A 13,354-nucleotide genomic window follows, 5' to 3' on the forward strand; every position below is an offset into this window, starting at 1 on the left:
GCCTTGTATGAAAGAGAGAAGATATGCATTCCTTTTGACAAGATTGGAGGAGGCCTGGACAACACACATATAGTGAAGGCATTGCCACCTACTTGGTGGCATCTGAACATGGTTTTGAGGAAGGAGAGTGGCTGCTTAATGAGTATGAGGTGTCCTTTTGGGGTGATACAAAGGTTCTGGATCCATATAGGGGTGATGGTTGCACAATATTGTGAATGTCCTAGATATCACTAGGGTAAATTACCACACATACACACACACACACACACACACACACACACACACACACACACACAAATTACAAATGTGGCGTATGTTATACTTCTGTTTTCAGCGGGTGTTTAAAGTAAAGAGGTAGGGAGTATGGCTTTGCTTAAAATAGCATCTCCAGAAATAGAGAAAAAAGTGAAAAGAGGCAAGGATGGGCTGAAGACTGCTGGGAGCGGTTGGAACTCTTTTCTCTCTCCCTTTGGTGAAAATATTAGCATGTGTTTCAGTTTCCTGCCACCTTTGCAGTCCCCATCCCCCTACCTCCCCCCCTTCCTGGAGGCCTCAGCTTCATGCGGTCCCTATCTCTTCACAACGCCTTCATCTTATGGTCCCTATCTCTTCACAACGCCTTCATCTTATTTATCTCATTCCACTTTTCCTCCACGCTTGGCATGCTGCCCACTGCAGGGTTTCTCACGTAGATAACTCCTTCCCTAAAATTCCTCACAGTTATGTGGTGTTAGGGAATTAGGGATCCTGAGAGTTGAAAATAAAATAGAACACCCAGAGCCGGCTCAACAAGCCTCCTGCCTCCCAGATATTGTTGATGGAGAAAAATTAAAAGTCTTGTCTGTGCATCTCTGGAATCCAGCTTCTTAAGTGTAAAACCCATGAGGCAAAACTGATGTGTGGTGTCAGAAGTCGGGATGCTGGGTGCTGGGGGCTGGGGATGAGAGACGGTAGGCAGCGGCCGGGTTGGGGTATAGGAAGGGGCTTCTGGAGGTGGGAAACATTCTCATCTGGGTGCTGATTACCTCAGTACATCCACGTTGTGAAACTTGACTGGGCTGCCGACTTGCGCCCTTTTCCGAATGTGCATCACCCATCCATGCACAGCTAAACAAAAAGCAAATCACCCTGTGAGGTGGATACTTCTCTGAGTGTTGAGTGAACGGTCCTGGAAGGAGTAAACGCAGTGGGGTGGGGGCGTGTTTCGCGAGGATGTCTGCCGGAGATGCCGTATCCCTTTTCTGTGGGATCTGGATTGACAAGGCCTGTGATATGATGGGGGCCCAGACGGGGAGGCGTCCGGAGGTCCCGCCCCACGACCCTCGGCCTGGAGGTTCGTGAGTGAGTGAGCCACCCACCTTGGTTAACTCACCTGTGTACCTTATCTCTCGTCTCTGCATTTGAGGAGACCGGGGAGGGACGGGTGTGAGGGTGAGTGATCTTACCAAGAGCTGGGTGTTGGCGAAGGAGAGACGTCTAAGGACGGTCACATTCTTAAGGGGGGGGGGGATTGGAATTCTTCCCCTGCTGTAAATAGACCCCCATGAGGGGAGGAGGGACAGCGCCGGAGCCACCAGGCCCTGTGGTTACCACCTACGGAAATCCTGTGTGTGGGTAAATACAGCCTCAGCAAAGCCTGGAGAAGAGATTGCAGGGGGAGCCTAGGGGGGCTGAGCAGGCTGATGTGGGAGGTTATTAACCAGATAGTGGCGGGAAACCAGAGGCCAGGGGGATTGGGGCCGGAGGAAAACCAGCGGAAACGAGAGAGGAAAAATAAACAACTGAGAGAAGCAACCTCATTTGCTCCCACCACCCTTTTATTTTGTGCCGGGACTGAGGTCTCCTCTTCTGAGGACAACAGGCTGGAGGCTGATTTTTTTTTTTTTTTTTTTTTTTTTTTTTTTGCGGTACGCGCGTCTCTCACTGTTGTGGCCTTTCCCGTGGCGGAGCACAGGCTCCGGACGCGCAGGCTCAGCGGCCATGGCTCACGGGCCCAGGCGCTCCGCGGCATGTGGGATCTTCCCGGACCGGGGCACGAACCTGTGTCCCCTGCATCGTCAGGCGGACTCTCAACTGCTGCGCCACCAGGGAAGCCCTGGAGGCTGATTTTGAAAACCAGGCCTGGCTCCTGCCTTCTTTCTCTGTACCCACCGGCCCCTGCTCCCCCCGCCCCCCACAGTGACCTTCCATCCTGAGCCAGCCCCGGGTTGTGTTCCCACACGCTGTCCCCCTGTCCCCTCCTCTGCAAGTGCAAAGCGCCCAGGGCGACATGCCGAGCTGGACACCACCATACCCCACACACCAAGGGCACCAAAGGCTGGGGCCCTGTCGGCGACCTTCATAACAACGTTTTTGGCCCACGGAGAGGTTTTCCTTTTCTTGATCACAACCGGAGATGATCAGGTTTGATCCCACGCTCAAAGGCTAACGTCCAGGTCCCCCGGCCTGCTGGAAGGCAACACTTCAGTTTCTAACATCCACTGGTTCCCTTGGGAAAACCTCAGCCTTATAAGACAGGCAAGAGGGAACTGGCAGGTGGCCGGGACAACGGCCCTTCCAGGCCCCAGCTCTGGCTTGAGCTGGCTGGGTGACCGGGGGCAGGTTTCCTAAACTTTGTGGGCATTCGTTGAAACAGCCATAAAATAGGTATGAGGATGCTAATACCACATACATCATATGATGATGAAAATGCCTCATGTATATGTGAGGATCTGATAGCAGGTGTGTAAAAAGCACTTTGCAAGCTGCAGAGTTGCCTCCCTGGGGGGTTGTTAGCCAGCGTGCTCTGGGGTGTGTGGACAGAAAGTTGTTACCGAGAACTCACAGAACTTCAGTTTGCAGATGTTTACTTTTACCTTAGAGAATCTTTAAGGAGAATCGATACCCTGGTGAAATCAGCTCACCTCCAACACTTGCCCAGAGCTCGGGCTGTCGAGTTACTTAAGAGAGAAGCAGCTCAACAGAGAACCAAGTCCTTAAGATGGCATTTTGGGGTCACATCTGAAATCACTGGGTTCTCGGTTCACTCGTGGGTGGGGCCTTTCTCTCCTGCTCAGACACATGTCCACACCGGGGAGGGAGCTCCCTCAACTGGGCTCACTTCTTGCATGGCAGTCAGCGCCTTTAGAAGTTATTTCTGCATTGCTTGTTTAGACCCAGTCCAACAAACTCCCTGTCTGCTAAGCCTGCCTCTTTAAGCAGTCTGAAGATGTGATGTGCCAGGGTAGTATCGGGAGGGAGGGGAGGCCAGGAACAGCTGTACTGAAAGCCTCTCTCCTGCTTAGCTGCCCTCTGGATGGTCTCCATAAAGATTATGAGGGATTAGAGGCAGGGAAGATGTCCTAAAGCCTTTCACTAAATACTGATTGAGTGTCTACTATGGGCTCTACACAGTTAGTCATGAGCAAAACAGATACAGACACTGCAGTCATTAGTGGAGCTTACCCTGCAGCAGGAAAGCCTGGCAGAAAGAAACTAATGACACAAATAATTAATTGCAAGTGTGATGAATATTACGATGGGGAATTTCAGGGTCCCAAGGGAACATTTCAGCTGAGCCCTGAAGGATAACTGCCTCAGCACATCCCAAGGGTGTTGGGATGGTTAGGGTTGGATGTGGGGAAAAGCTTTCCCAGCAAAGGGAACCTACGTATGTACATATTCCTCCCTGGGAAGGAACATGTTGCCATATGTGCCATATATAGTCTACCTCCTCCTTCCCCACCGCAAACCCAATCCTACTCATTCTCCTAACATCTTTTTCCTCTGGAATTCTGCAAATGTAGTTTCTTTTTTGTATGTCTTGACAGCTTATTTATTTACTTTTTATTTGTTCATTTTTAGCGGGGTATAGTTGTTTCACAATGTTGTGTTAGTTGCTACTGTCTAGCGAAGTGAATCTTCACCAGACTCAGAGAGGCTACGCTTAATTATGAAATTATCCCAATTTGTACCTTTTCTTATTATGCTAGTAAAACTTGCCTATTCCTTCTTGCCTCCCCTTCCCTATTTCTCACATGACTGGCCAAAAGAGAAATCCTAAGAAAACACACACTCCCAGAGTTCGTTACAGTTATTATGACTCAGACAGCTCTGAAGACTAGAATTTAATGGTAGTTTTCTTAACAGTCCTTGGGGACTCGAAGGACTTTTTCCCACCAGCCATTGAAGTTGGATTATAAAAACACATTTCTTTCTTGAAAGAAAAGAAGAAACTCTCTGAATTCAAAGTTCTGATTAGCCTAAAAGCAGAGCACTGGTTCATATTTTTCTATCTCCTCACACCTGCCTTTTCTCCCTCCTTCCCTTTTTCTTGATTTCTCTGGTGAAGGAATAAGTAAAATAGAGCAGGAGTTGACCTTGCTCCCGACCTTGCTGTATGAGTTTGGCCAAGGCACTCCCCCTCTCTCGGCCTCAGTTTCTTCCAGTGCAAAATGCAGTGGTGAATCACAGGAGTCAGGTTTCCTTGGAACTCTAGCAATCCCTACTTCTCCTGAAAGAACCTTAACAAATGGGCACTACATTCAGCAGCTCCAAGTCCCCTATGGAAACCCAGGGCTGATTGAAAATCTCCTTTCTCTATATTTAAAATAGATAACCAACAAGGACCTACTGTATAGCACAGGGAACTCTGTTCAACATTCTGTAATAACCTAAGTGGGAAAAGAATTTGAAAAAGAATAGGTACATGTATATGTAAAACTGAATCACTTTGCTGTACACCTGAAACTAGCACAACATTGCTAAGCATCTATACTCCAATATAAAATAAAAACTTAAAAAATATACCAAAAAACCTACCACTTGTTAAGTTTGGAGTATAGTATTAAAGAAGGACAGCCATAATTATCTGAAAAGTCTATTAAAATACTCCTCCCTTTTCTGATTCCATCTCTGTATGAGTCTACTTTCTTCTTATACTTCAATCAAAACAACGTATCACTATAGACTGAATACAGAAACAAACACCAGCTGTCTTCTATTAAGCTAAACATAAAGATATTTGCAGAAATGTAAAATAATGCCACTCTTATCACTAAAGTTTTTGTTTTAGGAAATATAATAATTTTGTAAAAATATGTTTTTCATGTTACCATATAATGGGCTTATTATTGCTTTTTGAATGACTTAATAAATGTATTTTTAAATTTTTTAATTTTTTTTTACAGGAGACATATGCAGTATATTCAGTTCACAAAGGAATTCTATTTTACATTGTCTTTTCTTTTTTTAAAAGTTTTTATTGGAGCATAATTTCTTTACAATGTTGTGTTAGTTTCTACTGTATAGCACAGTGAATCATCTATAAGTATACATATATCCCCTCTTTTTTGGATTTCTTTCCCATTTAGGTCACCACAGAGCACTGAGTAGAGTTCCCTGTGCTATACAGTAGGTTCTCACTAGTTATCTATTTATACATAGTATCAATAGTGTGTGTATGTCTGGGATTGACATATATACACTATTGATACTATGTATAAGATAAGTAAATAAATGTATTTTTTAATTTCTCAAAAAAAAGAAAATCTCCTTTCTCAGGAGGGAAACCAGAGGCCTGGCCACCTCGTCCTCAGCCACCACCTAGCCAGAGCTTCCACCTTTAGTATTTAGGATCTCCTCCCCCCAGGCCGGCCTCCCTCTCTTCAGTTGCACGTGCTGTGCTTCCGAAGTCCCCTAGAACTCCAGAAATCCTTCCCTGGTTCCCTCAGCTATACCTGCTATATTCTCCACTCCTGTGAATGTCAGGACCCAGAATCAAATGCTTCCAGGAGCCAAGTCAGCAGCACACGTGAGAGTAGATGTCTGGCTGAGGTGCACAGGCTCACGCAGTATGACAGGTGGGGACACGGCCACCTCAGGGCTTGTGCTCAATAGGAAAATATAGGTCCCACCCAGTGCCAACCAGTCAGTATTCTGGAATAAGTGTGCAGTGTTGCCAGATATTCTGCTGATCTTTGAAGAGAAGTCCAACATCATATTTTAAAGTCCAATGTAGTACAAAGTTTTTAAAAATCACGATATGGGCCAAAGACAAAAGTCTGGGTCAGACTGAACCTGTGGCTGCTGGTTTGCTACCTGTGTGTGTAGGCAAAGTACTGGATCCTTTATACATTCTACATGGTATTTACAAAACCTGAAATACTTATCTATGCATTCATTCATTTGATAATTATCTGTCACCTCTCGTGAGCTGGTACTACACAGGAAGCTAGGGAAAACAGGTAACTGAGATGCAACATATTCGTAAATAAGGAATGCCAGCATGATGTGATCTGTGCCCGGCTGGGTCTACCTCTCCTCTCCTCCCATAGCCTATCTGTGGATCCTGTGCTTACCTCCATCATGGCACTGATCACACTGGAAATTCACGGTTTGCTGTGCTGTATCTTTCTAGCTTCCTGACGTCCTGCCTACCTGCTACCTGAACCATATATTTCAGTTCTGTACCCCCAGCATCTAATAGAACCTGACACATCGTAGCAACTCCAGAAAATGACTGACAAGTGAGTGAGCAGCCCACTAATTGAGTGTCATTCAGGGTGGTGAAGGCAAAGGAGGGTCTCCCTGTGCCCAGCTTCTATCTTCCCCCTCAACCCCAGCTTTGGAAACCCTTTTGTCAAAAAAAGCACAAATGCTAATTGTTCCAAATTAGGCTAATTTACTTCTACCCTTTACCCACCATCCCCATGCCAAGAAAAAAATAATGTAGGGCTTCCCTGGTGGCACAGTGGTTGAGAGTCCGCCTGCCGATGCAGGGGACACGGGTTCGTGCCCCGGGCTGGGAAGATCCCACATGCCGCGAAGCGGCTGGGCCCGTGAGTCATGGCCGCTGAGCCTGCGCGTTCAGAGCCTGTGCTCCGCCACGGGAGAGGCCACAACAGTGAGAGGCCCGCGTACCGCAAAAAAAAAAAAAAAAAAAAATCATTTTCCTCTGGGATTAAAAGCTTGCTTGATGGACTATATTTATCACGCAGTGAATTTCATTGTCTTATTCAGAATTTCCACTTCCTATAGTTGATTTCTTTTGGCCCATGACTGTCATATTTCTTATAAGGCTAGTATATTGAATTTTAACCATTAGCACTCATTTATTAAAAACAAAATACAAATAAAATTGCAACCAATCAAACAAAACTTGGTAAATAGCAAGCCCATGTTTTCCTTTTAAATTTCTTTAAGATCAGAGAAGTGTTTTAAAAGTTGCTGATGAGGCTTCCACACTTTTTAAAGAAATGTCTTGGAGCAATCCCACAATTTGGAGTTTCCTAAATAAGGTGACAATTCAATACTTTGGAAGCTTTCCTATTCCAGCTAGCAAAGGGTGCCAGCTTCCATTCAGAGCCCAAACTGGAGAAGTGAGAGGAAGTTGATGGATGCCAGAACCTAAGAGAGAAACTGTAGGGACAGACAGGGTGTGATGATTAATTTTATGTGTCAACTTGATGGGCCATGCAGTACCCAGAAATTTCGTCAAAGATTATCCTGAATGTATCTGTGAGGATGTCTCTGGATTAGATTAATGTTTGAATTGGTAGACTGAGTAGCAGATTACCCTCCCTAATGTGGATGAACCTCATCCAGTCAAAGACCTGAATAGAACAAAAAGGGTGAGTAAGAGGGAATTCCTTCTGCCTGACTGCTGAGCTGGGACATCAGCCTTTTCCAGACTGAAACTGAAACATTAGCTCTTTTTGGGTCTTGAGCCTGCCAGCTTTGGGACTGGAACTTAGACCATTGGCTCTCCAGGTCCTCAGGCCTTTGGACTTGGGCTAGAACTACACATCAGCTCTCCTAGGGCTTTATCTTGCCAACTGCAGATTTGGGGACTTGTTAACCTCCTAATTTCAAGAGCCATTTCCTTATAATATCTATTTATCTACCTATCTTCTATTAGTTTTGTTTCTCTGAGAACCTTAAGGCGCTGGGGTTGTGCCTGGAACATGCTTTCCAGTTGGGTTCTTTTCATTCCTTCATATTTACTTGAGTAAATCACTGCCTGCTGCACAGACCTTAGGACACTAAAATAATCATGCATATCAAAGGCAGCATAGTGAGATCCTAGATCCTGCTGGGGGTTGGCTAGATAGCCCCCTTTCAGTATTTCTTCGCAAAGCATCCCTGTTGATACTTTGGGCTTGGTGATTAACACAGAAAAACAGCTTCTGAAGAGGAGCAGGGCCAGGTGGAGGCTCTGGGCATTTCCTTGAGGGTCAAGTTTGCATAGATAGTGATCTTAGTGGAATTGTAACATCACCCTGAATTGCCTTGAAGTATTCTCTGTCTCCTAACTCACTTGGAAGTCATAAAATCTAGATACAGGCTTTTGAAGTCTCCAGTGGATATGAGTTCAAAAGAAAAATTGACACCTCCAAGGAACACAAACATCATGAAAGAAAGGCCAGAACTGGCCAACATATGCCAGAGGAAGCAGAATTAATGAACTGGAAGAACAGGAATGGAAAAAAGCTTGATAAATATCTTCAAAACCCTAATAGAGGATATTGGAAACATGAAACAGGAATAATAACTTATGAATATGAGTCAAATGTACATACTGAATGTGAAAAATGTAATAGTTGAAATAAAGAACTCAGTAGTTGGATTGAAAGTATTTTTTTCTCTTAATTTCTTTAAAACATATATGGGGCTTATAATATATTGACATGTATGTATGTAATATGTATTGACAATAGCACAAAGGTTGAGGGGGGTGGATAAATGGAACTATGCTGTTGCAATGTTCATATATTTAACGCATATTAATTCTAAGTGACTAGTTAAAAAGCCCTAAAACAACTACTAAACAAAAACAAAAGCAAAAAAAAAAAAAAATGCAAAGAGGTAAAGCTAAAAAGCCAGTAGAAGAATGGAATGCTAAAATATATTCAATTAACTGAAAAGAAGGCATAAAAGAAAACATAGAGAAATAAAAAACAAATGGAAGAAATAGAAAGCAAACAGCAAATGGTAGACCTGAATCCAACACATCAATAATTAAACTACATGTAAATGGATAAATTTAATAGAAAGATTTGGTTAGAGTGGGTAAAAAAGCAAGACCAAGACTATCTACTGTCTACAAGAGAGGTACCTTAAATATAAGAACACAGATGGATTGAAAGTAAAAGTGTGGACAATGATATACAAGGCAAACAAAAAGTATAAGGAAGTTTGAATGGCTATATTAATAACAGGCAAAAATAGACTTCAAGGCAAGACATAGTGTCAGAGGTAAGAAAGACATTTCATAATAATAAAATGGTGAATCCATCAGGAAAACATGATGACCCTAGATATGTGTTGTGTGATAACAGAGCTACAAGATACACTGAATGAAAATTGGTAAAACTAAAAGGAGAAGTAAAAAATCCTACAATCAAAATTGGAGATACTTTTACCTCTCTCTCAGAAATTGATAGAACAACTAGACAAGAAACCATTAAGGATACAAAAGATCTGAAAAATATTATCAACACACTTTGATCTAAATGACATACATAGAACATTACAACCAATATCTGTGGAATATACATTCTCTTCAAGTGCATGTGAAACATTTATTAAGATAGATTATATGCGGGACCATATAATATGTTCAAATGAACTTGCAGAGTAATTTTCTATCACATCATAATTAGTTTATAAATTATTATCAATTATATAATATGTTATAATTAAATTTATAATATACATTACAATATATACATAGTTTTAATACATACACTGGGAAAAGACCTAATATAAAACCTAAGTTTCCACTTTATGAAACTAGAAAAAGAAAAGCAAATTAAACCCATAGAAAATGGAAGGAAAGAATAGAGAATAAGAGAAAAAAAATCAATGACATAGAAAAAAATAGAAAAAAAAAGAGATTAACAAAACCAAAAATTGGTTCTTTTAAAAGACAGATGAAATGACTTATATGTCCACAAAAAGACTTTTATAAGACTGTTCATAACACATTTAATTATAATAGACAGTAACTGGAAAAATCAAATGTCTATGAGTAGAAGAATAGAGAGATCATTGTATTATCTTCATACAATGTGATACTGCTGAGCAAAAAAAGGAAAGAAGTAGTAACACAAACAGTAACATGGAGGAATCTCTCATATATGCTGAGCAAGAAAAACCAAATATAAAGGAGTAGATGCTATATCATTCCATTTATATGAGATCAGGAAGAGACGAATAAACAAAAATCTATGGTGAAAAAAAACCCTAAAAAAATGGTTGCCAGTGGTGGGAAGGTTGTTTCTGATGAGGGAATTTCCTGGGGTGATAGAAATAAATTATATCTTGATAATTGCATGGGTTATACGGGTGTATTCACTACTCATTGAATTGTACACTTAAGATTTGTACATTTCACTCATGAAAATTTTATATTAAAAAGAATTCTAAATAAATATTAAACTAGTTAGAAAGATTGCTCATTGAAGTGGTTTGGGTTAGCAAATTACATTATAAATATATTGAAGATAATGGAAACCAGGTTTCCTGCTTTTTAAATTGAAGTATAGTTGATTTACATTACTATATTATTTTCAGGTATACAACCTAGTAATTCAATATTTATATAGCATATACTCCATTTAAAGTTATTACAAAATAATGGATATATTTCCCTGTTCTGTACAATATATTCTAGTTGCTTATTTATTTTATACAAAGTAGTTTGTATCTCTTAATCCCATATCCCTATCTTGTCCCTCCCTGCTTCCCTCTCTCCACTGGTAGCTACTAGTTTGTTCTTAATATCTGTGAGTCTGTTTCCATTTTTTAATTTATATTTGTTCTATTTTTTAGATTCTACATATAAGTGATAACATAGAGTATTTGTCTTTCTCTGTCTGACTTATTTCACTGAGCATAATACTCTCTAGGTCCATTTGCATTGTTGCAAATGGCAGGATTTTATTCATTTTTATGGCTGAGTACTATTCTATTATATATATACATATATATATGCACACATACATATATATACATACACACATACATATATATATATATATATACACACACATACATATATATATATATATACATACATATATATATATCACATCTTCTTTATTATCTGTTGGTGGACACTTAGGTTGCTTCCATACCTTGGCTATTGTAAATAGTGCTGCTATGAACATTGGGGTGCATGTATCTTCTTGAATCAGTGTTTCTGTGTTTTTCTTATTTATTTCAGACCTCTCTCTTTTTTCCTTGGTGAGCCCAGTGAAAGGTTTATCAAATTTGTTTAGCTTTTCCAAAAATCAGCTCTTGATTTCATTGATCTTTTATATTGTTTTTTTATCTCTATTGTATTTATTTTCTCTTGGATCTTTATTTATTTCCTTCCTTCTGCTAACTCTGAACTTTGTTCTTCTTTTTCTAACTCCTTTAGATGGTAGGTTAGATTTTTTATTTGAGATTTTTCTTGTTTCTTGAGGTAGGCCTGTATCACTATAAACTTCCCTCTTAGAACTGTTTTTGGTGTCTTCCATAGATTTTGGAATGTTGTGTTTCCTTTTTCATTTGTCTTGAGGTATTTTCTGATATCCTCTTTGATTGCTTTATTGACCCATTGGTTTTTTAGTAGCATGTTGTTTGGTCTCCATGTGTTGTGCTTTTCTCATTTTTCTTCCTGTAATTAATTTCTAGTTTCATACTACTGCTTGCTATCATTTCTATCCTCTTAAATTTGTTGAGAATTGTTTTGTGGTCTAGCATGTGATCTATCCTTGAGAATGTTCCATGTGCACTTGAAAAGAATGTGTATTCTGCTGTTTTTGGATGGAATGACCTGTAAATATCTATTAAGTCCAACTGGTCTGTTGTGCCATTTAAGACCACTGTTTCCTTATTGATTTTCTGTCTGGCTTTTTAGGAAATAAAATCAAAATGTTTAGGGATAAAGGAGCCTGATCATATCTCCAACTTACTCTTAAATGATTAAAAAATTTACACTTATAAATAAAGATAAATAGATAATGAGAAAGCAAATGGGACAAAATGTAATCAGTTGATGACTTTGGGTAGACTAATGGCGGTTCTGTGCACTACTCTTTCAACTTTTCTTTAAGTTTCAAGTTATATTAAAATTATAAGTTATCAACAAAATAAATGGGGAAAGGATTGATTGTTAGTAAGAGTAACTAAAATCATGGGTAGGTAAAGGCAATCATATGTCCATTCCTAAGGGAATGGATAAGTGTAAGATCATATACAAAAATAATGGACTATAATGCAGTAGTCAGAATTTAAAACATATGTATACATGTAACAGCATGACTAGATCTTTAAAATATACTATTCCATGGCAAAAGTAAGAAATCTAATGAGATACACATAAATACTAAGTGTAAATTAAACAAACATATAAAATAATGTCATGATATTTACAAGTATGCACATAACTAAGAACATAAATTGGATACTCTGGTGTGGGTGCTTATGGTGGAGAGAGAAATGGGATTCAGGCTGGAGGAACAGAAGGAGGAAATAAAAAAGTAGAATTAAAATAAGAAGGGAGCCTTGCAAGGACTGATGATGATGGTATGACATGGACAGAGAAATAGGATTAAATATCTGCTACTAGTGTCCAAAACAAAACAGGGAGTTGATGGAAGAAATGCTGGGTCCTTTCAAGATGCTTCTTAGACTTATGTTCTTATTCATTGATTCATTCATACAACACGTACTGACTGTATGAAGCACCTTGTTAGATGCTTGGTAAACAGTTTGAATAAGATAGGAATATTTCTTGTCCTCACTTTACAGTTCAGGAAGTAACCTGGAAAAGTGAGCCTTAATCATATGCCACTAGAGAAGGCTATGAGTGGTGTCTGAGATGAAGAAAAGTTCAGAATAACCATTTTTTTCTGAGTTTGCACTATTCATTCTGTTTCTATGAATGGATCACAAGAAGCCACATTATCATTTCCCCTCAATTTATACTTCCTTGTCATTTGGAGTATTCCCTCCTAATTCCTGGTGTCCATAATGTATTATCAGTTTTGTTTTGATTAATTTGATCTGTTAAACTAGCCCTGTGCACCATTAAGCGTGATCTGTAGACATGTGAGGCCTGAGGGTCTAAAATCCACTTGAACTTTACACTCATTGTCCATCCCGTTCATCAGGCCTTTGTTACTACCCTTTACTATAGTCTCTGGTAGATGCGTCTGGCCCTTCCTATAAGAATGTGTAGGCTCTAGGGAGGGTGGGAGGGAGGGAGATGCAAAAGGGAAGAGATATGGGAACATATGTATATGTATAACTGATTCACTTTGTTATAAAGCAGAAACCAACACACCATTGTAAAGCAATTATACTCCAATAAAGATGTAAAAAA

General features: G+C 40.3%; 1 pseudogene; it reads left to right on the forward strand.

The window, feature by feature from the left end:
* On the forward strand, nucleotides 1–118 carry LOC113628695 (uncharacterized; annotated as a pseudogene).
* The last annotated feature ends 13,236 nt before the right edge of the window (nucleotides 119–13,354 follow it).

This window comes from Aethalodelphis obliquidens, unplaced genomic scaffold, assembly GCF_003676395.1.
Source record: "Aethalodelphis obliquidens isolate GAN/ISIS:26980383/991018 unplaced genomic scaffold, ASM367639v1 scaffold24, whole genome shotgun sequence".
In the NCBI taxonomy this organism is placed as follows: Eukaryota; Metazoa; Chordata; class Mammalia; order Artiodactyla; family Delphinidae; genus Aethalodelphis; species Aethalodelphis obliquidens.